Genomic DNA, 24945 nt, shown 5'->3' with positions numbered 1-24945 from the left:
TTGGGTTTCAATTAACCACACATCTCAGGAATGGTCGGACTGAGAATGTACAAGACTACACTTCATTTACACTCATACATATCATCCTCATTCATCCTCTGAAGAATTATCTAAACGGTAGTTACCGGAGGCTAAACAGGAAAAAGAAAGAAGTCAAAGCTTCCCAAATAATTGTGTAGTTGAACAATTGAACCATACTTTCAAATTACGCTGCCGTAAAATCCTTCTCCCAAAACTTGTACTACAATCAAAATTCCGCTTAGTTGTTAAATGAGGAAAATATTATTCCTCCTCATCCAAAATACGTCCTAAATACTTCCAATTTTTTCCTTATTTTTTTTTAAAATTTATATACCCTTGTGCATATTCTCTAAAACGTTGTTATTGCGTAATTTTTATGTCCAAGCTAATTTAAGCATCCGTTGGCAAGTCACTTTTCAAAAATTTCAAAAATGTTTAACCTATTGTTTTTAATGTAAAAGCTTACACACTATAAAGGATAGAATATATATGTATATAGCATTTGAGTATTTTAATTCGTAACTATAAATTAGTATTTTTGATGATTCGCATTTACCATATTTTATAAAAAAAGATCAAATATTTTGTGTAAGTATACTTCAAAGTAATCTTATCCTCAACATAATTTAGCCAAGTATCCAGATATAAAGAATAATTCACGATGAATGTAACAAAATTTCAGGCAAATTTTATTTGTTAAAATAAACAAGAGTTCATATAAAAGTAGGTTTGATAACCCTTTATTAGCGAGTATCGACTGGCGAAAGATTTCAGCCTGATTTCTGTGCCTTCAGTAAAAATAAGCCAGACATTAATTGAAATTTTTTTTTTCATAGATTTCAGAACTTTAATTTTAGTAGTTTTCAAGAAATCTGTGGTAAGAGACAAAAGATTGAGATTGAAAAACACAATATTTTATGTTTGGCGTAATATAACATTGTTAAATGTATAATAAACGCAAAAAACGTTCGAACAAAGCTTGTTGAGAATTTGATTCTAAGTACAAAGTTCCAAGTACATTGAAAATATTGTTTCATTGAATACTTATATATTTATTATTTTAAATATTTATTACCCCTTTAACAATGTTATTTTGTACCAAACATAATATAGTATGTTTTTGATGTTTTATATTGTTTTATTATTGTTTTTTTCTTTTACCATAATCTTTTGTTTTTTACCACAGATTTCTCGAAAAATACTGTAAAATGTGGTTCTGGGATATTTTTAAAAGTTTTTTTATATGTCAGATTTCATATAAAAATTTATAATGTAGTTTATATAATTTATTCCTTACTGTAGGTTGCAGGAATTACAGTCTAGTTTAATTTTACTGAAGGCGCAGAAATCGCACACATTTTATTTGTTTAAATGCATGAAAGAACCATCTAAATTGATGAAAATAAAATTCATGTGGTTGAATATTATTAAATAACGTTAATTTGTTCTATGCAATTTAATATAAATAAAAAATTATCATATCCATTTCAAAGGAATTCATTCATAAATACTTTGAAACTCATATGGTTCTTTGTAGATTATACAAATAAAAACGGGTATTTTCTTTTTTAGTTCATTTTTATTTGTGTGATTTTTACATTACAATAGACTCTTCCTCATTGCTGAACGTTATAACTAGATCATATTATTTTAGACTTTTTTTTGTGCACAAGGAATGTTTTATGTAGTTATTTTAATTTTGATATAAATATAATTTTTTTATAATTTAAATAGTTTTTAGCGATTAATTTAACTAATTGAAAATATTTAGTGTTGTAGAAATTTGTGATTTTACAGTTCATCTGGAAATGGATGTCTATTTTAGGCATCTGACGAAGTCATTTCCCTGGCAAGAGAGCTTAAATGATTTTGCTGTCATTTATTGATGTAAACGTAGTGCATGTGTTTCGTAGGTTGAAATGGAATACTGAAACATATTAATACCATATCTTCCAGGTTTTGTTATTTCCATTTGTACTTCGGATAATTAAAAATAAATCTATATCACAAAATTTTGTATTTATTTTGTGGTTATCATACTAGAAAAATTATAAATTAAAAAAAAAAAATGTTGTCATTCAAGTGAGGTTTGGTTTTGGTTTGCCCTTTTTTGTTTCAGTATTCATTTCCATTTTTCGTTGATATTTTAAAAATATTTTCAACACCCTACATACTTTACTATCTCCAGATTATCGATTAATTTCTTTATACAGGGCGTTTCATAATGTTCTTCGGAGTTTCGAAAATTCATTAACAAAAAAATATTTCACTGATAAGAATAAAACAAGTACTTTACAAAAGAATACTTCAAATAGTTTTTTCCACATATACTAGGCAGTTAGTAAACCATTTGCTAGGCGTCGACAGTAGAGAAAATGGCTGCCACGGGAAGCGAGAAGTCGTTTTGTGTGTTAGAATTTCGCTTGTCAAAGTCAGTAATTTCTGTGCAACGTGCTTTTCTGTTGAAATTTCATAAGGAGCCACCAAGTGACAATTCGTGCATGGTATAAACAATTCAGTGAAATCGGTTGCTTGTGCAAGCGAAAATCAACTGGTCGTTCATCAACCTCAGAAGTCAACGTCGAACGTGTGCGTGCAAGTTTCATTCGCAGACCGTCAAAATCGACTGGGGCTGCAGGCAGAGAATTAGGAATTCCGAAAACAACAGTGTGGAGAGTTCTCCGTAAACGTTTATTATGCAAACCGTACCATATTTAATTAATCCAGCGTCTTTCTGACGGAGATAAAACACGTAGGCTCGATTTTTGTTTACAGTTACAGGAAAAGATGTTGTTAGATGAAGGTTTTCTAAACAAGATAATTTTCAGCGATGAAGCTACTTTCCATATTAGCGGCAAAGTAAACCGTCATAACGTGCGAGTTTGGTGAACTGAAAACCCACACGCGTGTGAAATACATTCGGAATTCTCCGAAAGTAAACGTTTTTTGTCTGATCTCTGGTGAGGCAGTGTATGGGCCGTTCTTTTTTTATGGAAACGACAGTAACCGGCATCATATACCTGAATATGTTACAATTATGGCTTATGCCTCAGCTACTCAACGACTTCATTTTCCAGCAAGATGGTTGTCCGGCCCGTTTTCATAACGAGGTTCGACAGTACCTTAACACAACTTTACCTCGGCGCTGGATAGGATAGGCGAGCTAACGGATCGCATAATCAATGCGATCAACTTTATCGAAAATGACATGTTAGAACGAGTTTGGCAAGAGCTTGACTTTCGTGTTGATTTGTGCCATGTCACCAGAGGAGCACATATTGAATATTTATAGATTTTAACAAAAACTGTTTGAGTCCCTGCATCACCTCGTACAACTTTCATTTAGGTAAGTGAAATAATTTTTTTTGTAGTGAATTTTTGTAACTCCTAAGAACATTATGAAACGCCCTGTATATTCTAATAGTCTTTGTCTATTTTATTATTTTAAGGATTACTAGAGATATTAATTAAAATCCTGTCGCTAAATGTTTCCGTACATAAATTCGAGATATAATTCTTTTAGCTGTATCCACTATGGAATTAAATTATTTTTATTCCTTTTAATTTCTCATTAATTCTTACTAGAATAATTTAGTAAATTCTAAAAAAAAATTGGTACTTATTAAGAGAACTGGCGACAACCATACTATTTTATTATTTAGTTTCCTACTGTAATTGTGACTCTGATATAATGAATATTTCGAATAATACGTTGCAGATAAGAGTTTTCCTTTTATTTTTAATTTTCTTCAAAATACGGTATAATACATAAAATTCGGTACCTGAAAAATACAGGTACAGTAAGGTACTATATCAAACAGCCAATATCATATGGTGGCGTGATAAAAGAATCTTGTCATTCAAAACTAAGTATGCTCCTCGGCACCGTCTTGTAAAACTCTAACCTCTCATTTATCAAAATGAAGTTTCTTTAGTTTACGAATTCAAACTGACATCGCAAAACGGTGTAAACAAGAGTTATGTTTCCTTCCGGCAACCGTCGTTGAAATGCAGGACTAAGACCAAATAATGAGGTGCTTTCCTGTGTTTTGGGGAAGACCTGGTTTGGGAAAAAAACGAGAACGATTGGGAAAACGAGTGTGTGTGTGTGTCAAGTTTGTCAAGTATGTGTATGTCTGAAGTATATTTATTTTATAGGTCGCAGACAAATCATTTACTACATGTCTGCGGTTTATTAAAGACCATATTTATGCAAGTAGTACCTTGTATCCTGATCGTGTTGGGCATATTTAATAACAGATGTTAAACCGGCTTTCGTCACTTAAAAACGAACCATCATCAACCCAGAAACGAGAATACATACTCAGACGTTTAAGCGGACGTGGGATTTCTGAAATGGCTAAGTAAGGTGTCTATTGTGGTATAGTTTGCTGCCATCTTGAATCCTACCTACATTTGCGAATTCATATGATTTCACGTTACTCACGATAAGGATCCGATCGAAGAGATTTTATTTGCGATAAAGTATTGGTCGTCGGCAATAGACATATGAGTACGTGTGTCACATTATATTCACTTAAGTAACTACAAAATTAGTGTTAAATAACAGTCGGTTTGTGTTATTAAACATTAGTGTTATTAGTAAAACAAATCGGGATGACGTTGGTCATCTATAATTTTATCCAAATATTTAACCTATCTTTAACTTTCCTTACTGTAACTAATTTCAATTTGATTATTAAGTCAAACCACGACGTTTTTTATTTCTTATTGAACTCAAGTATAGCTGTATCTTGTAGTGAAAACGTCTATCGACAAAAAGTTTACGTGAAATCAGAACAGGAAACCAGATTTTACGATCGGGCCACACACGGCTCTTTTCATCAGATTGTATCTATTTCTTTGTATTTCCTATGCTCCAACATCTTCTGTATGGACAAAGTAGGGAACGGTGAATACGACGGTAGGTATCACGCTCAGGCCACGTAGTGACATCAGAGAAGCCAAGCTGTCCTCACTTTAATTGTTCTAAAACTAATTACTTATCTATGAATTTTATGGTTATATTATCTTCTTTGGTTAGTTATAATACTTTAATAAGACAAACCATTATAATAGAATAATAATATTTATTGAAATAAGGTCAGTCAAGTCTAATAATTTACTCGTAATTTAAGCGAAGCTTCTTAACTCGGCACTTAGTAAATCTTTACCGACTTTATTTGTAAGATTGTTCTTGGTATGTGGAAAATATTGTTTCATATTTATTTTTTAATGATTACTTTAAATATTATTAAAAAGTTGATGCCAAGCCCAGTCTAATATATTAGAAATAATTAATGAATTTCTTAATTTTTTGACGTGAAACGTCTTTAAAATCACACCATAACATAGGGGTATCAGAACAGAAATTTGTAGCGTAACGAAAAGGTCTGTACCATCCTGTCTTAATAACTTCCTAACTATTAGTCTCAGAGACGTAAATGCGGTGTCATTTTATAAGTTACATAGTCAGCTCGCTGATAGGACTTTGAGTTTGCGTGTCACCGGTGATAGGGTTGGCAGGGATGGGGCACAGCCCAGATCGGTCAAAACTGGTGCTCTCGCTCATTTCCATTCATTGAAGCTCACGACTTAGACATGATAGCGCGGTGATTCGTGTGTTCGTGTTTAGAGTTTGTCGAGATAGATCAATTTAAGTAATAATAATTATATTTTGGACAATATTTATGTGTAAAAAATTAAACTAAACATGTAAAAAGTTCAATATGTCAGGCTCAGCCCGCGCAAAAGGAAGCCGGAAATATACATTACGCAAATCGTTGGAAAAGGGAGGTTTTGGGTCACGCACAGGTACTCCAATGTTCGGTGCCGAGCGAACGAGATGTTTCGGGAGCTGGAACGGCGCGCTCAGTGAACGACGCCGACCGCGCGAGCCCCTCTACCGCTGCTTATTATGCCTTATGTCTTTTACTTCTCATATCACAGACCGATGTTGAACAAAATTGTCGCCAAATATTACTCGAAATAAATATCATGTACCATTTAGTGTCTGTTTTTATGTTAAAATTAAATTTAGTACGAAGTCAATGTCTCATTTTCATTTCAATCCAGTACATTAAAAGTGAATCGCTGATATACAGACCGACCAATTTATCTGTAGAGTTGCCCAAATGAAGGAACTAAAATTTTTCATTGGAGACTCAGTTTTGTTTAAAAATATACGATGGTGGCTCTCCCATTTAATTCTACAGATAAGCTAGATAGAGTCTGTAGCTCGGAGGAACTTCATCCAAGGTCTGTAACGTTTCAAGTTATACCAACGGCTGTGCGCCCCTACACAGCTACAGCCGATTTTTTTCCTATTTTTTAGCTGAAGGTTATTTTTTTGTTCGATGTTTGTTAATGGAAACCTACTGACGGTATTATAAGTATTGATTCTGCAGTAATTTAAAAAAAAAAAACGTTTTGATGGTTTGTGGTTAGCAAATTCTTTAGCCTATTTTAAATGTTTAAGAATAGTTTTAATATTTTTATCAATAGATAACAGTTTAAGCGACTTAATAATAATCTAATTATTATAACGCTGTAATTTTCATTAAATTACATGATCAAAAATTTTAGCTGTGTTTGATTTATATTATAATAATCGTTAAAATTAGATGAAGGTTCTTAATATTACGTAGTTAACAATTTTATGGTCTTTGCTGCCTAAGCAGTAAATAGGTATTAAAAGACATCAGAAATTTATACCTATCCTCATTTATTTATATATTTTCTGAATATTGTGTGATGTACATGACATTTAAATGAAGTTGCTTTTGTAATTTGTACGCTTCATAAAAATATTATTTTGTCTTTATTTAATAGTTGTTGTTTAGGTTATTACTTAATAATCATAGCAATGTTATATAATGTGTGTATAATTTGGAATCGTACCATACCATACTAATTTATGTATAAATCTGAAAATCTTTTTTTTTATTTGTTATTCAATTACACAAAAACTACAGCACCGATTTTGATAAATCGTTTTTATTTTCTTTCTTTTTTATAAAGAAACATAGGCTACAAAAAAAACCCAATATTATATCTTCCAAGGTTTGTCCAGGCAGTTAGAACCAATTTTCTCCAGTATTACTTAGAATATCGAAACGTTTTTGACCCGAAATGATAGAAACAAATAACTGATCAACAGTTTTACGTTAAAAGCTTAAAGATGAGCTGCAACAGAAATTTCTTTCTTCCGAATCACGTGATGAGAACTTGTACTTAGTTCTTAAAGGAACAATCACTAAGTTTAAATTCTTCTATAAATCTGAATAAAATGCTAAATGTTAAAATGTATGTTTCAAATGTTAACCGAACCTAAGTTAATAAATTTTGAATTTTACTTTAAAAATTTACAGTTTCTTAATAAAAATCATTATTTTGTTTTTTTTTGTGAAAATCCGAAAAAAACAAATATTTATTACTTTTAGTTGTGTTTATACTCAACTGTAATTTTTCTATTTTTCAATTTTAAATGGAACAAAAGTTTAGTTTTCTCCATTAGGGCTAAGTGTATCATTAGTTTAAAAAGTCTTTTTTCGTGTGATTTAAGTTTTTTTTTAAAATAAAATATCTCTTGTGCTTCAATTTTGCATTCGTAATTTTACTTTCATGGCACTTTAATATAATATGAGTTTACTTCAAAAAATAAGAAAAATTTTGAAAGGGGGGAGTATAAATTCTGTACGTTCGTATACACGTGTTTGTTGGTATCTAATTGGTTTAATAACTTTAGATTGACTCGACCAATATCTTGCACCAAACTTTGTATGACCACTACTGCATGCGAGTTACTAATGGATTATTACAGTTAGGTATCGGGAACTTAAATTGAGAGGAAGGGAAAGAGAGTTCAGTGTTCAGGGTCATTTGCCGGGTAATTACAACGTCATTACTACTTTTATTTCATAAGAAAGCTACCCACTGTAATGGGTAACATGATTCGACTTCTGGAAAATTTGGACATATCTTCGCGTTTCACATCCCCAGATCCCAAAACCACCAGTTCAAAAATATATGAATACATTTATATATATATATATATATATATATATATATATATATATATATATATCACTCTTGTGAATACGATAACTGTCGTAATTTTGAGCCAATTACTTTCAAATTGTTTCCTAAAACAAATCTCGATTCAAAATCTCGAGTTCGTTAACGGCTAAAATCGGACCATAGGGGTAGTAAAGGGGTGGCTTTTTCGAAAAAAAACAACAAAATATTGCTATAACGTTTTTATTAAGTAAAATATCGAATTCGTTTAAAGTTCCTACGATTTTTTTGGTTAGGTCCTAAAACCTATGTAAGTAAAGTTTTATGATATCACCAACCATTGGCCCAGTGGGTGCAAAAAATTGGGTTTCGAAGATAAAAAAAATCATACCGTCCTTAATAGGCACAATACGAATCGGATTAAGTGGTCGTTAATCCTTTATACCTAAAACTTTTGTCTGAAACAAGTTTTAATGTGATAACTCTTACGGCAAGAGATGACCAAACTTTTTCTTGGAAGATGGGCTTATCGTATGATAAACATGCGAAACCTTTTTCACATGCAACCATTGTCGTATTGAGTAAATTTGAAGTTTTTCTTAATTTTATGGTGGAAATATTTTTTATAACCTATTTAGCATCGGTGGAATCTACCTCCCCATTCCGGCGTGCCGAAAGCGATTTTTTTTATCGTTGCATCTTTTTCCATAGCTTATAGTTACATTGAACAGATGATATACCATTTACAAAAGATTACTACATTTACAAAACTGATATTTTTACAGTATATTACAGTCGACGTTTAGTAGAAATAATTTCAATTCTATTTTTTCAATTTTATTTTTTTTATTACTAAATCGACTACTGAAATGACATTTATTATTTTCTCTGAAATTTTCATAGCCGTTTCATCTACATTTCCCAAGTTGCAATTTACTTAATCGTTTATATATTGTTATAAAAGTATAGTCAATAAATGAAATTGGAACTCGCCACTAGTATCGATTCAGTAATATAGTAGACTGTCGTATTATTATATGAACCTTGTTTCAAATGAGTTTTCTAGTATGTAAATTATCGGAAATGTAGCTTATTTTGTTTTCAATCCAAATATTATTTTGAATGTTTTTTAAAAATTGTTTATTTGTAAAAATCTGTCTCTGAAGTAGAATTAATTTAAATATTAATATTGTATAGTTAGAATTATAGTGTTACAGGTAATTTAATTTTCTCAATTTGTAAATATTTTACCGATTTCATGAGATTTATAAATCATAATTACACAATAGCTTTAAGAGAGATGTGCATCTTGTTATTCAAAAGCAGAAAACTTATTTCGCGCGGTCCAAAATATTTCTGTGTTTTTATGACCGATTTTCATTTAATAAAAACTGTTTTGTAGAGAAACGGCTGATTAGATTTTTTTTGAAAATTTTATTAATTGTATCGGGAAATTATCTATTTATTGTCAGACTTGAAAAAGTTTTAGTTTAATTTTACGTTAGACGTAAAATTTAAAAATATTGAAATTTGATAAAGTAAATCTAGAATATCGACCTTATAAAATGAAAACCATAGTGTTATAGAGATTTAAAAGCCCGTATTTTGGGACCGCTTAAACGCTTGCCGATTGAAAAATATCTCAACCGGTTTTACTGAACCTAGTACAATTTGGTCGTTTATGAATACACTCTAAAGTCTTGGTGTCATTCATTGGTTTTGCGTGGTATTAATGAAAGTATTTGTGAATTACTTTGATTTCTATGGAGAATATTATAGTTATATGGTACTGTGGTGTTTAGAATCCATTGTACTTAGGCATTTTGACGATGCTCCTTCAGGAATACGAAAATATTCTTGGTGTATAATTCTGTTTAAAACGGAATATAATAAAAATTTTACTTAATTATTACAAAAACTATTACCATTTTTTTACGCCTATATGTTTCTAATATCTTAATGTGGAAGATATAAACAAATTTTTTTAAAGTTTTAAGAGGATGTAAACATTTTTTACACCTTCAATATAAAAGCAAGTGGATATTTTCCAAATTTATAACAAAATAATTCTTACTTCAAAACAGAATTTAAATTTTAACCGACTTAAGTAATAATTCTAAGATATATTTTTTAAAATTTTCTTTATAACAACAAAAGACTGTCTGTGATAAATGTTAGTTTCTGGATCGGAAATATTTGAGGTATGTATTACCGGATTGGAGATGCATGGTGATGTATGGATGATGCGATTATATTTGTTTGGATAGGGACGTTTGAGGTACATTATGTACCTCAGTACATAATAACCGTTATGTTATTATGAAAGGGTGACTGGGTACCTGCATCCCTCTGAAGTAATGCCTAACGGTAATTCCAAGGGTGTGTGGATGACAGAGGTGGTGTTTAACGGATAGAAATCCCACACTTTTAGGTGCACAGGCTGCCAGATGTCTTATGTAAGATTCCCCTCCTCATACGTAAAGGTATTCATTTACGCTTCGGCTTAGGGGTTGAAAAAAAAAAACTAAAAAAGTATAAGTACAGAATATATAGAAGACCGTAATATTAAAAATTATTGTAAACTTTTATTAGGGAGGGAGGGTTTTTTTTTATTAAACTAAAGGTTCATTACAAATACCAGAAAATTTTAACATCATACTACCTTTTTTCTTACTTTGTTATTTAAGTTTTACTTAATAAATTTTTAAGTTTTATGATTTTTGTAATAATTTGCCATCAATCATATGATCATATGAAACATTTTTTCTTTTAACTTTTAACTTTACCCTTTATCGCATCTTTTTTTAACCCGGTTGTTTCTTTATCAGTTTTCTTTGAAGCAAAATTTTGGTATCTCATTATTATTTAATTACATCCTATCAGGAAGCTGACTTTACAAAATACATGTAAAGTTACACGTTGTTCATGATACATGTATTAACGTACTAGAAATCGGTTAACGTGATCTTATAGTCAACTTGTCTTTGCTTGATTGTTTCCTGTAACAGGATTCCTCTGTACAAAGGATAATCAAGTTCAGTGAAGTCGATTTGTGATTTTAATTATCAAAAGTCATTTAATATAAAGATCGCCTTGGTGTCAGAAGGAGTAGCGTGTTTACCTGTTCTACCGAAGGTCCGGATATGATTCCCGTTTAATGTCTGGGGAAATATAACAGGTTAACTTCCGAAACGTAGTCGCTAATGAGCTTTACTACTTCATGGTGTTTAAAGCAACAAAAAAATAATAAATAAATGTTAATAATTTATATTGTAATATCTAAATAGATGTAACATCCTTCCTTCTAATAACAGATAATTATTACACCGTTGCAATTATAGAATTAAATTAGTGCTGTGGGAAAGATTATCATCTTAGTGTTGTTATATGTATGTATGTGTGTGTGTGTGTGTGTGTGTGTGTGTATGTATACGTAAAAATAACATGTCCTGAATGATTGATATGATTAACACTGAACAAAAACTACTGAAGATAAATCGATAAAAATTTGTATAACGTTCCTTTAAAAGTGTAAGTGGCTTTTTTTAATTTCTCGGTAAAAAATGAAGATATCAATTTGATTTTTGGTGTGTGAAATCTTCATGTAAATATCTAAAAACAGAATTCTAGTTTTTCTGAAATTCTGAGTTTAAAGAGTTAAAATGAATGTTTTTAAAACTCTGCTGTTTTTTTTTTTTTTTTTTAATTTTTCGTTAACAAATGAAGATATCAACTTGTTTTTTTTGTACTGTATTCTTCATGTGAATATCTAAAATTAAGTTTCTAGATTTTTTGAAATCCCGTGTTTAAAGGGTTCGGCGTATTCAGGTAGCGTTACCTATTGTAATAGTCATGAAGACTGGGTATGTGTTTGAGGGAGTCAAAAGGAAACAAAATAAAATATCGAGAAGTCAGTCTTCTTGCGCAGAACTGTGCAAGAGTTTTCATTTGTTGTATCCATAATCTTTAAATTAAAAATTTTGTACAAATGATTTTTATGGGTTTTATTTTTATTTAGCCATAAATATATCTATATATTTTTTATAACCATTCATACAAATTATTTAAGATACTCCAAGTTTTCTTTTTAAAATACAGATCGTTCGGAAAGTTGCTGTGCCCAGGAATTATGGATGTGTAATAATATCGAAACGTTTTTAATTATTACTGTGTATTTTTATTTCACAATTTTATTGAAACAGATGTTAAAATAACTGGAATAGTTTATAAAAGGTGTTGAAAATGATCTCCTCGACCATCAGTACAACACTGCACACATTTCAGTTTGTTTTCGAACTCTTTGAGTAGCTGAGGTATTTGAATTTCTCGTACGTATGCTGTTATTATGGCTTTTAGTTTGCCAATCGTGGGTGGTCTGTTGTGGTACACTGCTTGTTCCCTGCCCCCCAGGCAGCGAAAGTAATCTGGGGGAGTCAGATCGGGCGATCGTGCAGGCCACAAACCTCTCGAAATGATTCGATCATTAAAGAAATTTTGTAAAAATATCATTGACCAGTTAGCTGTGATGCCACCTTCTTGGAATCAACCGTGATTGATTTCCAGTTCGATTAAACGACTAATGAAGTTTGTTAAAACAGCACAATAATAACGATCACTATTAACTGTATCTTCAAAAAATATCGAATCCACAATGCGCATTCTACTCACACCGACCTAGACTCCAATTTTCGCTTCGTGTAATGATTATTCGTGTAATTCATGGGGGTTAGTTGTTGATCATACTCTGGTATTTTTTGAATTAAAATTCCCTCCAAGATGAAACCACGCTTCATTGTAAAAAACTATTGTCCAGGATACGTACGGAAGTTTGGTCAATAAACCGTTAACCATCGACTAATTTAGTCTTTTGGCGTGACCTGTAGGTTTCAGTTCTTGAACACTTAGTAAAGAAAAGGTTTCAGTTCTTTTCTTACCGCTTTATGTGCGGTAACAAGTCTGATATTTTGCTGCTGTTCTAAATTACCCGTTGACTTTGATGGAGTTTCGACTTAGTATCCGAAATATCAAGCTACTTCTGTTTGTTTAGTTTAGGTGGTCTTCCACTTCGACCACCGTTTTCAATAGAGCCTTTTGCCCGAAATGTTTCGAGAAGTGTTTTTACTGCATTACGGTGAGGAACAGGAGTTATTGGAAACTTTTCAGAAAACTTGGACTTCAATAAATCAGTATTCTTTTCACTTTCACGAAAGACATGTTCCACGAGAAAAATTCGTTCCACTATTCTAAAGCATACTGCACAGCGAGTTTCCGAACGGACTGTAGTTGTAAATTTAAATAGAATAAAATAAAAGCCATACCATTTTAGCTGGAAATTTTATTTGTCGTAAATTTATTTCTTTGAGATTCCTTGCCTTACCTGTAACATAAAAATATGCATCTTAAAATTTCTCTTAAAAAACAAAAACAAAGTTTTTTTTATTAGAAAACTGCATCATAAATATTTGGGTGTTTTACGTGAAATTTCATTTCTATAAATTTTTTTTACTTCCTTGTACGAAGTAAAGGAAGTATTTTGGTCGCGAAAAATTTCAGTTTTCAGATTTCAACGGAAATATCCATTTTGACTAATTTCGGCATGACGTCTGTACGTACGTACTTTTCTAGCATAACTCAAAAACGATTAGCCGTAGAATGTTGAAATTTTGGAGTTAGGACTGTTGTAACGTCTAGTTGTGCACCTCCCCATTTTATTGCAATCTACTCGACCAAAAGTGTACAAAATCCAAAAGAAATGTAGATTTTGTACTTTTTCTTAACTGCAGTAATAAGCCCTCTTTGAGGGCTTTTCAACGATGTATCATAAGCGGTACTTATTATTTTCATTGGTTCCAGAGTTACAGCTAAATAAAATTTTAATTAATGAAATATTTGTGTCAAGGGGAAGGCACATTCGTTCGAATCAGGCTTCATCCTCTTTTTTTTTTAATTTAAATATATTAATTTATTAATAATAACCTCCGATTGTAACAAAAAAAATTTACGATAAATAATAATTCAACAATAACAATAAAAAAAATGTGAAAAAATATCAGAAGTTATTAATGAAATAAAGTTTTATGTACTTTTTATTTAAAGAAGTTGTGCGTATGTAATTTAATAGGCGTACAAGGAAGTCATGTGATGCCTACATCAAATCTTTTTCATAAATCAAAAGAATTTTTCCAGTATTTATTATTTTAAGAAATTTATCTAACTTATAAGTATTTCATACTCATTTTTTTTTTAAATAATAAAATCAAAGTATTCATTATAGTATTTTGTACGACATACTACCAATAAATTAGTACAATGAAATTTTTCAACTTTTAAGTCAATAGTTATTTAGTTAGTGTTGCTATACATAGCACTCATCTGCGTATCTAAAAAAAAATCAAATTTTATTTTGTAATAAGAAGTATTACATTGTTTTTTACACATTATTAAAAAAAATCATATTTATCAATTACGTTGATATCTTGTTCTTTTTGAGTTTTAAGCAATATTTTCGTGTTTTGATTAATATCTTGCTGTCTTGATTTATTTGTATGAGTTTTAAAAGTTATGATTTTTGTTTCATGCTTGAATTTTTCTTTAAATCCTTAGTTCTAACTATATTGGAACCTTTAGTTTTTTATAACATATTGTTTTGTTAAGTTAAAGGCAGGAGTGGAATTTTATAAGCTTCCGGTAATTCTTTAAATCTAGTTATTAAACTATTGTTGGTTTCTTCTGGTGCATTCTATTAATTAACCATAACAACTTGATTTTGTCAAGTTGATATACCTTCATTTACGTCATTACGAGAATACAGGTACTTAAAGTACTAAGGTACCCTTAGTACTTTAACTGCTAAAACTACCTATTACATATAATCTAATTTTGACTAATGTATGCGCACTCTTACTAAAACTGTAGCTGATTGGTCGAATAAGTTTTTGTGTATTACTGTATTTGGTTTATGTGTACGGATTGTATCGATATTACCTTTCAAGAATTTATAAAAAAAGGAGTTGACGTTTTAGTAGATAGAGGTTCATAATTGCCAAGCTAACAAAATGTTATATTGTGAGATAGACTTGGAGAGGATGGGACGTATTCGTGATGAAATGAATCGATGACCATTCGAGTAGACAGTGACAACCTCGGAGTATCACCTTCGTAAACGGCCTACACATCTACCAACAGCAACTAGCGTCTATTCACTTCCATGTTCAGTTATAAATGTCAGTCATCGTTTTAGAATAGATAGCGTGTAATTTTGGTCTTATTATACAAATTTAATTTAGATATGTGTTACAGTGAAAAATTCTCGTAAAAATCATAAATGATGTTTGACACAGTACTCGTAAATTTCACTTCTTCGGTTTTCAACTCAAAAGTTACTTTTCAGGAGTCCTTTATTCCACTTGTCTTTACATCCCACTGTTGGTTTGCATATACGTCGTTTGAGATGGATTGACGTATTTGCTGGAGTGCGGACAAAACCGGTGGATATGATCTGTTGTGAATTTCTAGTTTGATATACCCATCATTGGCCCCACTCAAAATTAATATGGAAGACTCACCATCTTATTTCAATATTATCCAAACGTTTTCACTTTCAGTATTTTACGAATAGAAGTGACATATAACGTTAACCTTATCTATATAAAATAACAATATTACTTCTTTTAATGATATTTAATTAGATAAAAAAAATTTTAGTCGATTTGTGTTGAATGTTACGGTATCATAATGAACATTATTAAATAATATCGATTATGAGAAGTAAATTAATTGGTTACAATCTGTTAACACCGTCTAGAGTTTCTTCTCAATATATTTAAACTACAATATCTTGAAGTATATCTTTATGTAGTTATTCATAAAATCTAACTATAAAAAAATAAAATGTTATTAAAATTATTTAAGTGGCTATTATAGTTTTTTTTTTTAGAATAGAATAACAAAAATGAAATAAAAAAAGAACCAAGGGCTTTATATGACAGATCAAATTTACTGTAATGAAGATGTTTAGTTATTTAAATACTTTCACTACCCTATTTTACCAAACGGATTCTATGACGTAATTGTAATAATTTAATTGACAGATTTGTTCATTAACGATCTAGTTCATTACGATAGTATTTGTTATTTAAAATTAATTCAATATTACTGAATAGGAAATTTCAATAGAATTATTACACGTAAAAAATTTATCTTCATGACTAAAACTCATAATATTTATTTTTCCTATTAAAAAACCATTTATCTGATTTTATGCTACATTCCATTTCTTTCTGATATTTTAATTTCAATGTAATTATAGAGGATTTTCGTTGTAACCTAAATCCTCTATTAGCAATTTTATAAATTCTAATTTTTATTTTCCTTTACAGAATTTTAACCTTTTTAAACGGTCCTCTCATTTCAAATTAAGCAAATCTGTTCGTCTCTATATTACATTACTTGGAAATTAGTCTTCCAGAAAATCGTTATGGTGTTTATAAAGATTTTTTTATAAATATATATTCTTGATATTAATAATCTTGATTTTTAAAGTAGGTATAACCAGCAAAAATATTTTATAAAAGAATAATTTTCAAGTAATTCAAAAGCGAGTCAATTGTTAATTTATAATATTTTAAAAAATTTAGTAATTAATTATGTGTAATATATAATCGTTGAGTATTTGATTAAGTTACAGGCTCGAGAAATTGAAATGAAGTTTTTAAATAATTCTAATTATAAGAATTTATAAATCTGTATTATTCTGATATAAATTTTGAAAAAAAATTATATTTGATAAAACTTTATTTACAAAATATTAGGATATTTGCGAAATGTATTTACAGTAATGGTAAATAGATTTTCCGGCATTTTTCCTTGTATTACAATTATTCTTATCTACTACATGAAGAAGTAGAAGAAACATAAGCTTTGATTTACAAAGGAGTGAGATAAGAATGTAATTTGTCCGTTACTGCGTATATTAGAAGCAATACAGGAATTGACTAAACACTTAGGAGGTGTTAACTATCCAAGGTGAAGATATGCTACGATACGCTAATTATTTTCTTCTTTTAGGAAAACACAAAAACGAATAGAATAAATACTGAATGGTATGGATTTATTGCTAAAAGGAAACTTCAGTCTATAAATAAAAAGAGTAAAACAAAGGAAAATATAAGAGAAAGAGAGGTAATAAATGTTAAATATTATAATGGAATACAATTTACCAAATGAAAGAGAACTTTTTTTTACTAAGTAAATTATAAAATATGAAAGAAGACAAACTAGTTTAGAAATCAAAAGCGGATTAGTTAAAAAAAAAGAAATTTCAAGTACTACAGAAATCTGTTCGATTCAAATAAATTAAAAGAGGCTTAACAACTTTAAAAGCATATAAAAATTTATCGAGTAACTTACAGATTCGATTGAGATTTCATTTCACAGAAAAATAAATCAACTTTTGTCCCCTCCAACATTCACTTTGGTTCGATATGGCTTCCATTTTTAATGCGACATACATCCCACCTGAAGTTGATTTCATTCCAGGCTGTAGTCAACAAGTTGGGCGTCATTTCTGCAGCTACAGCGTCAATTCGATGTCTTAGATTAACAAGATTAGCAGGCAAAGGTAGTACATAAACAAGATCTTTAATGAAACCATATAAGAAAAAATTTAGCGGGGTCAAATCTGGAAAACGAGGTGGCCATACAATTAGATCTTCACGATCGATCCACCGACCTGGAAATCGAATAACAAGAAAATCTCGGACTTCTAGGCAGTAGTGAGGTGGTTTCCCGTCTTTCTGATAATACTAGCGTCCATTTCGGTCATCATCTAACTCAGGATTTAGAAAATTTTGAAGCGTGTCCAGATAAACTATACCATTTTCGGTTACCTCCTGGAAGAAGAACGGGTCTTTCTGTCTGGAAGAAAAACAACCTTTCTCAACGAAGGTTTGGTGCCAAGAGTAAATTGTATGCCAACTAAGAGGCTCCCTACCGAACTCTTCACGAAAATTACGTTGAACTGCAGTTGCTGACTGCAAATCGTGAAACCAAAACACACAGCGAACACGTTCCGTACCAGTAAATGTATCCATTTTTAACAACACTGGTGGCTGAATTTGGTACTAATGAACTACACGAGACAAAACTTGATGTAGTTTGCTATGAAATGAGACCTCAATCAAATCTGTAAGTTTTCTAAATAAATGTATATATGCTTTAAAGTTGTGTAGTCCTTTCTGAATCACCCGATTTATATATATCAGAATAAAAAGAAAGCTTTGAAAATATAATAAAAATATAAAAATAAGAATATAATATTTGGTTGTAGTGTTACATTTAATGGTAGTGCAAATGCTACATGGAAATTAGGAAAAACAGAAAGGAAAAGACTGCAAGTCATTGAACTGTGGCTTTAAAAATGAATGGTGAAAATGAGGTGAGAAGAAAATTGGTTGGCCATATATAAAGACTGTCAAGTTTAATTACTTCAGTGATAGAAGGGCGTATAGAAAGTACACTGTGAACAAGATAAAAACTAGAATATTATAAAACAAATAATTTAGGTTGTAAATTGTAGTAATTACGTTGAGGTTGAATGATTAACAGAAAACTTAAAGAAATGAATAATACCTACTGACCGATAGTAAAAAAAGGAATCCATAACGAAGAGTGAATTCATGAATCAGAATTGGAAAAAAACTATTTCATTAGAATATAATTTTAAATGATTTATTTCATACATGTTTTTTTCACAAAAATTAAAGTTTTAAAAACTAATAAAAATCAAAATATGAAAATACTATTCAAAGTTAATCTTAACTTGTGCGTCAACACATTCATCGAATGAATAAATAAATAATTTTTAATGGAAACAAGTGAAAGAAAAAAACTGTAGATATATTTTTAAGGACAGAATTCTCTAATCCGAAAGTGGATTTAGGGGTATTTTTAATGACTTAAATTTCTATTGAAAACGTCACCAAGAAGAATGAAATAAGGGGACTGAAGGACACAAAAGAGAATTTTATTATCTAGATAAATATTTTCAAAATATTTCTTTATCCATTTCGCTTCCATTTATAAATCATATAAATTAAGTATGGTTAAGCTAAGTTAAGTGATAAATATTAAATTGTATTATAAAACATTGTTAAATTAAGTACGATTAAGTTAAGTTAAGTAATGAGTATTAAATTGTATTATAAGACAATGTTAATATTGGTTCTAGACTATGAACGAATAACCTATGAACTATAACCTTAGAGTACAATTATAATTAGTATTAGGATTACTCCATTAATTATTAATTATGTAAAATAAAAAAAAAAAAAGTTATTTAGTTAAAATAATAGTTATAAATTATAATCTTTTGTAAAATCTCCCGTTTTTCAAAAAAATATTACCTGGAATTATTTTAAAGATTACATTACTAATAAAAGTTTCAAATATTAATATTTGATTGAACTGTAGTGTAAACAACTTTAAGTTTGGACTTTTACCGTCATTGTATAGCTTATATATCCTTTAACAAAAAGTAGATACTGATATTAGCTAAATATTTTTTCGAAGGTATAGAAAGTTATTTAAAATATTAAATAAACATTGTCTTGTCCTCGTCTCTATAGTTTATATTAAAACGTTTTAATTAACCACTTTCATTAAACAAAGTCCCAAAGTTAAGTAAGGGAAAAAACCTATATAATTAATTTTTTCTCTTGTAATTTATAATAAACTTTTAGATTAAATTAAAATTTTGTTGATATCTTTAACAGTAAAGTTTTATAAAATTATTGTAACAAATTAATATTATATAGTAGAAATTTTAATTTTTATAAATAATATGTTATTACTTTTATTAAAATTAAAAATTATATTTGATAAATATTTTATTATGTCGTGAAGAAAATTTAAGGGCTGAAATTACGAGTAATTTTAAAAAGAGAAAAAAGTATGATTCATCTCACTACTACATAAAGAGACGTCTTTTACTTTTGTGTCAGATAACCACGAAACTACTGAACTAACCTTTACGAAATTTTAACTGTAGTTTTCTTATGATCTCCGAAATGTTTACCGTAGTTTAAATCTTACCGATCTCACCGTTGTATAAATTATCAATAAAAAATTATGAATAAATAACTTAGAACTTATTATCTATTTCACTATCGATAGGTATTATGTGATTTAATAAATTTAATGTCACCGTCTCTAAAAAAACAACATTTTTTATTATCGTAATATACGTAAAAAGATTATTTTGATAGTAAGATTAAAGGGAATGAGGTCAATTTACTTATTTAACAACTGAAAAGTTGTTATTCATCGAACGGAACTGTGATTGATTGAAATTTAGTGCGTTCCAATTGATCAGGTCTCTTCGGGCTGTGATGGTTACTAAATATGCAACTGTGATTGGTTGTAAGCTAAGATAAATTTCATTTATCATACATTTAAGAAACAGTACGACATAAAATAAAAAGTAACATATAAATGTGCATGTTTCGTGAGAAATTGCCTGGATTACCCTTATTTATTTTACTCAATATAATTTTCAACATAAAATAAAACAAACGTGTGTTATCTATAACACGAGACACGTATTGTACAAAATGCAGCTCCACATGAATCAAGCACGCGTGGGAATGAATACATATTATTTAAATAAAGTGAAAACCTAAAAAAATAAATTTACTCACTGAGTGTTTTATGAATATATTGAATATGGTAATACACAATAGTATTCCCTATATACAGATATCTATTAATATTATTTATTTAATAAAAAAATGAATTTCCCTATGGATACATTCTTTATCACGTAAATAGTTTAATACTGATGTCTGCTATATGTTGTTTATACAGAATTATGTGTGTGTATATATATATATCCGAAAGGAAACATTATTATTATTATTATTATTATTGTTATTTTTCAGTGTAGCAGTGTATTTATATCTAGGAATATTTAAAACAGTGCTGTAGATATTAACAGTATCCTTCATGTATTGTTTCTCTATCTCTGGTTATTTCAATAAAGATTTAAACTAAAGAGAACTTAAATAAATACATAATAAAAATCAATATCTTAAAAATATTTCACTTTCTTGGAAATTAGTATAATTTTTATTTAATACTTTAAACTTTGTAATTCCAAATGTTTATATTAATGTTAAATATTTTTCTTAAAACTGTCATTCTGGAATATTGGGGTAGATATATAGTTTTTCTTTTTCTTTTGCCGTGATAGTAGAACAGAAATGTTGTTAATTATCGATAAAATCATACTGTGAAAAAGCAAAACCACATTTCAGTCGATATTTTCTAAATTATATCAATAAATCCACAGAAAGAATTAATACATTTTTTCTTTGTGAAAGAAGAAAAAATATAAACCTATTATTTTCTAGGTGAAAGTTCGCAGTAGGAGCTTCACAGGTACTAACAAGATTCAATTATTTTTTTACCCCCGACGGAACGGAGAAGTAAATGCGTTTAGGGTAAGAGGTTGTGTTGTTACAATCTTCCTCTAAAACTACCGGACCGATTTCGATGGGGTTTTTTTGCATTACATAGATGTCACTTAAGAACAGGTTCCTAGACATATTTTACGATTACAGGTCACCAGGGGGCGCTGCAGTAGATTCTTTCTCTAAAACAGCTCGGCCAATTTTGATGCGGTATTTTTGCATTACATAAATACCACCTCAGAGCAGGTCGTTAGATTAGTTTTATGGTTATAAGCCGCCAGGAGGCGCTGCAGTAGATATGTTTTTCAAGACTGCTTTTGAATGTTTCTAGGTCTTTCTAATTAATATTTTAATATTTAATTATCCTCTTTAATTATCCAAATTAATTTCATCGTGGGATTTTTTAAATGTTAAATTTTATTTACTTGTTACAAAATTGAATGCACTCTCAGTTCATTCGAAGGATACTCAAAAAAATTCTTGTGACTATTAATTGAAACTTAATTTTTTTTTTAATTTGAAATCGAAATTCTGCAACATTTGTTAATTAAGAATAAATTTGGTGATTTTTATTTTAGTTAATCTATAATGCCAATTTTTAATTATTTCTTCAAAAAGTTACAATTAATTCAATTTCAATATATTATTAATTATCTTTACTGACGTAAATCTAACATTATATACTGTTTAAATTGATGATATAAATTTTCTTATAGTATCATAATTATATTAGAATTAAATCCCATAAACACAACCGTAGTGTATAAGAACATACACGTATGTATATTATACAATTTACTCACGGTAATTGGTTTTTGCTGTCGAATAGTGTGGTTTTAGATTAAATGCATATATAAATTTTACTTTTTTATAAGTTAATTATTTTTCAGTGAAGCGGTTTTTTAAATTTCAAATTTCTGTTGTCTTTTATTTATTAAAAAATTACTTTGTGTTATTAATTTTAATTAATTGATTGTACTCACACTAAAACATAATCTCATCAAAGCACCGGCGCGCGCAAAAAAAAAAAACACACACTACCTTTCTATATTTTTTTCATGATACTGGACAAAATGATTATTTTCGAGTTTTTTGGTACTTGTAATTCAATGTACGAGGGAGGAACTTAATATGCCGTAATCATTTTCAGTTAATTAACGAGGACCAAAAAGACTGAATTTATTTTTAAAAAATTAAAAGATTTACCTTCATAAAAATACTCTTAATTATTTACTGTATTATTTTAAATCTAATGTATTTTATAAATCCGAGCATCTCTTCGTACTCGTTTGTTGTATACTTACATTATGTAAGTAAGCTTTTATATCCTTAAAAATATGTTTTTATTCTGTACTGATCTTATTTATATATTATTTTTACATATTTATATTGAAATTAAATCATTTAATTATTATTTTTGCGTGTTAATATGAATTATAATCACTTCTAATATTATTGTTATTCATTAATCTTATAATTTATTATACTGCTCTATTTAATATTTTCTCTTGGTCCTTCCAAGTAAATATTAGAGTAGTTCTTTGTTGTTACCTGTTGAAAATCTACCGTTCCTGAGACAAGCTATCCAATAAACAATTATATTATGATTTTAATAAATTTTTTCGGCTACTACAAACCACGTTTAACACTTTTTTGCGTCCCTTCCTTCCTTTCCTGCCAATATTTTTTAAGTCTTTCACTGACCTTTTCCCTAAATTTTTCTGTAACTACTCTTTCTTTCTATTGGAGTATCGTTGTAGAAAATCCTCCTTACAGAGATATTTTTTAAGGTTTTTCTTGATAAATTCCTGATTTTATTAGGGCCAGAATTTCTATTCCTGCTTTGTTTATTTTTTTTTTTTTAACTATCACGATGTACACTTTTAGTTTTCTTTTTATAAAATACAGGATAATTTTCTTGAAAATTCTGTTATTACTCTTCCTAAAATGTTTGTTTATTTATTTAGCTTATTTAAAACGCTTAAACAATGCATAATATATAAACATAACACAGAAGTACCAGTAAAACCATCCGTTCTAAATTACATTTAACTCTTTCTTTCGAAATGTTTACGGATATTTCGTATCTCTAACGAAAAAAGCTTTTACGATTTATTTAATGTAAGTAGATTTTTTAAAAATCAACAATCTACGGAAAATATTAATTTAGATTACAATTTTGAAAATTCATTATTTACGAAAAATTAAGAAAGTAAAATCTCTGTGTGTAATCACAACACTAGAAATAAGTAATCAAAGGAGTACAGACCTCCGGGGCAGAGTTGTAGTCGCCGGAGGTCCTGGGTTCGAATCGCGATCAGACATGGCATCTTGTATACTATACGCTACAAAATTGTATATTCTGTATACTTCTATTTGTATTTTTTGTAACATTCTTTGTAATTCATCAATCAAAGATTAAATAAATGCGAAAAACTCAACAAGATTTATTTTATATTCTTTAATACAAATAAAAATAATAATTATTATTAAGAATAAAAGATATTAAAACACATTTTATCGTTCGTATTCAGTAACTCAAAATTCAGTTAAAAGTCCCAAGTAATTTAATTTAACTGCAATAAATTTTATTCTAAATACAGAAATTTCATTTTGAAAATGTTAACATTTAATATTTCAGCAAATGAAATAAAATTTTATTGGCCTAATATTATAATACAATTCATAAATGTAGCTATGTAAATATAGTTAAAAGTTACATTTTCATCAAAACATTTAGAAAAGTTATGTGTATGTGTAAAATATACAAACGTGCATATTTAATTCATAATTCCTAATAAACACAGCGTAGTAATTTAAAAGTGTTTGGATCATTAAAGCTATATACGTATAAAAGTATATACAAAATACGTTACACGTGCTAATATCATGTTGTTGCGATTACACACAACCGCACGCGCACGAGCCCCAGAAGGATGAAAGCCCAGTATTCCAAGATTAATTTATGACTGTTTATTATATATTAATTGCAACGGGAAAAGTAAAGTTTATATTAAGTATCAAGGCGTGCTGATTTTCACCCGATTTAATTACTTCCAATCGGAAAAACTTTAAATTAGTTTTTAGAAAAGTGTACATTAAAATGATCATTCCACAGAAAATAAAACTTTAGGAGTTTTCTTAAAATTTTCATCATAAGATATAAATTTCTATATCTTTCATATAAATATAAATCCAGCGTTTGAACTTTTATATCTGTTTCTTTTATTAAAGTCTGAATATTACATAATTTCCTATATGTATTAAAAAAAAAAAAAAAATTACGTTGTTGGATTTACCGGACAAAAATATCGTTATATTTTATTCCACTTAAAACCCTCCACTTTTTATAACGTATCGATAAGCTTCTAATGGTTTTTAAACTATTTCCATATAATTAAAGTTCCATTTATTCGTATTACGGCAATTTTCATACTCGCCT

The sequence above is a fragment of the Lycorma delicatula genome, chromosome 4 (assembly GCF_047948215.1).
Source record: "Lycorma delicatula isolate Av1 chromosome 4, ASM4794821v1, whole genome shotgun sequence".
In the NCBI taxonomy this organism is placed as follows: Eukaryota; Metazoa; Arthropoda; class Insecta; order Hemiptera; family Fulgoridae; genus Lycorma; species Lycorma delicatula.
This window is presented reverse-complemented; position numbering follows the sequence as displayed.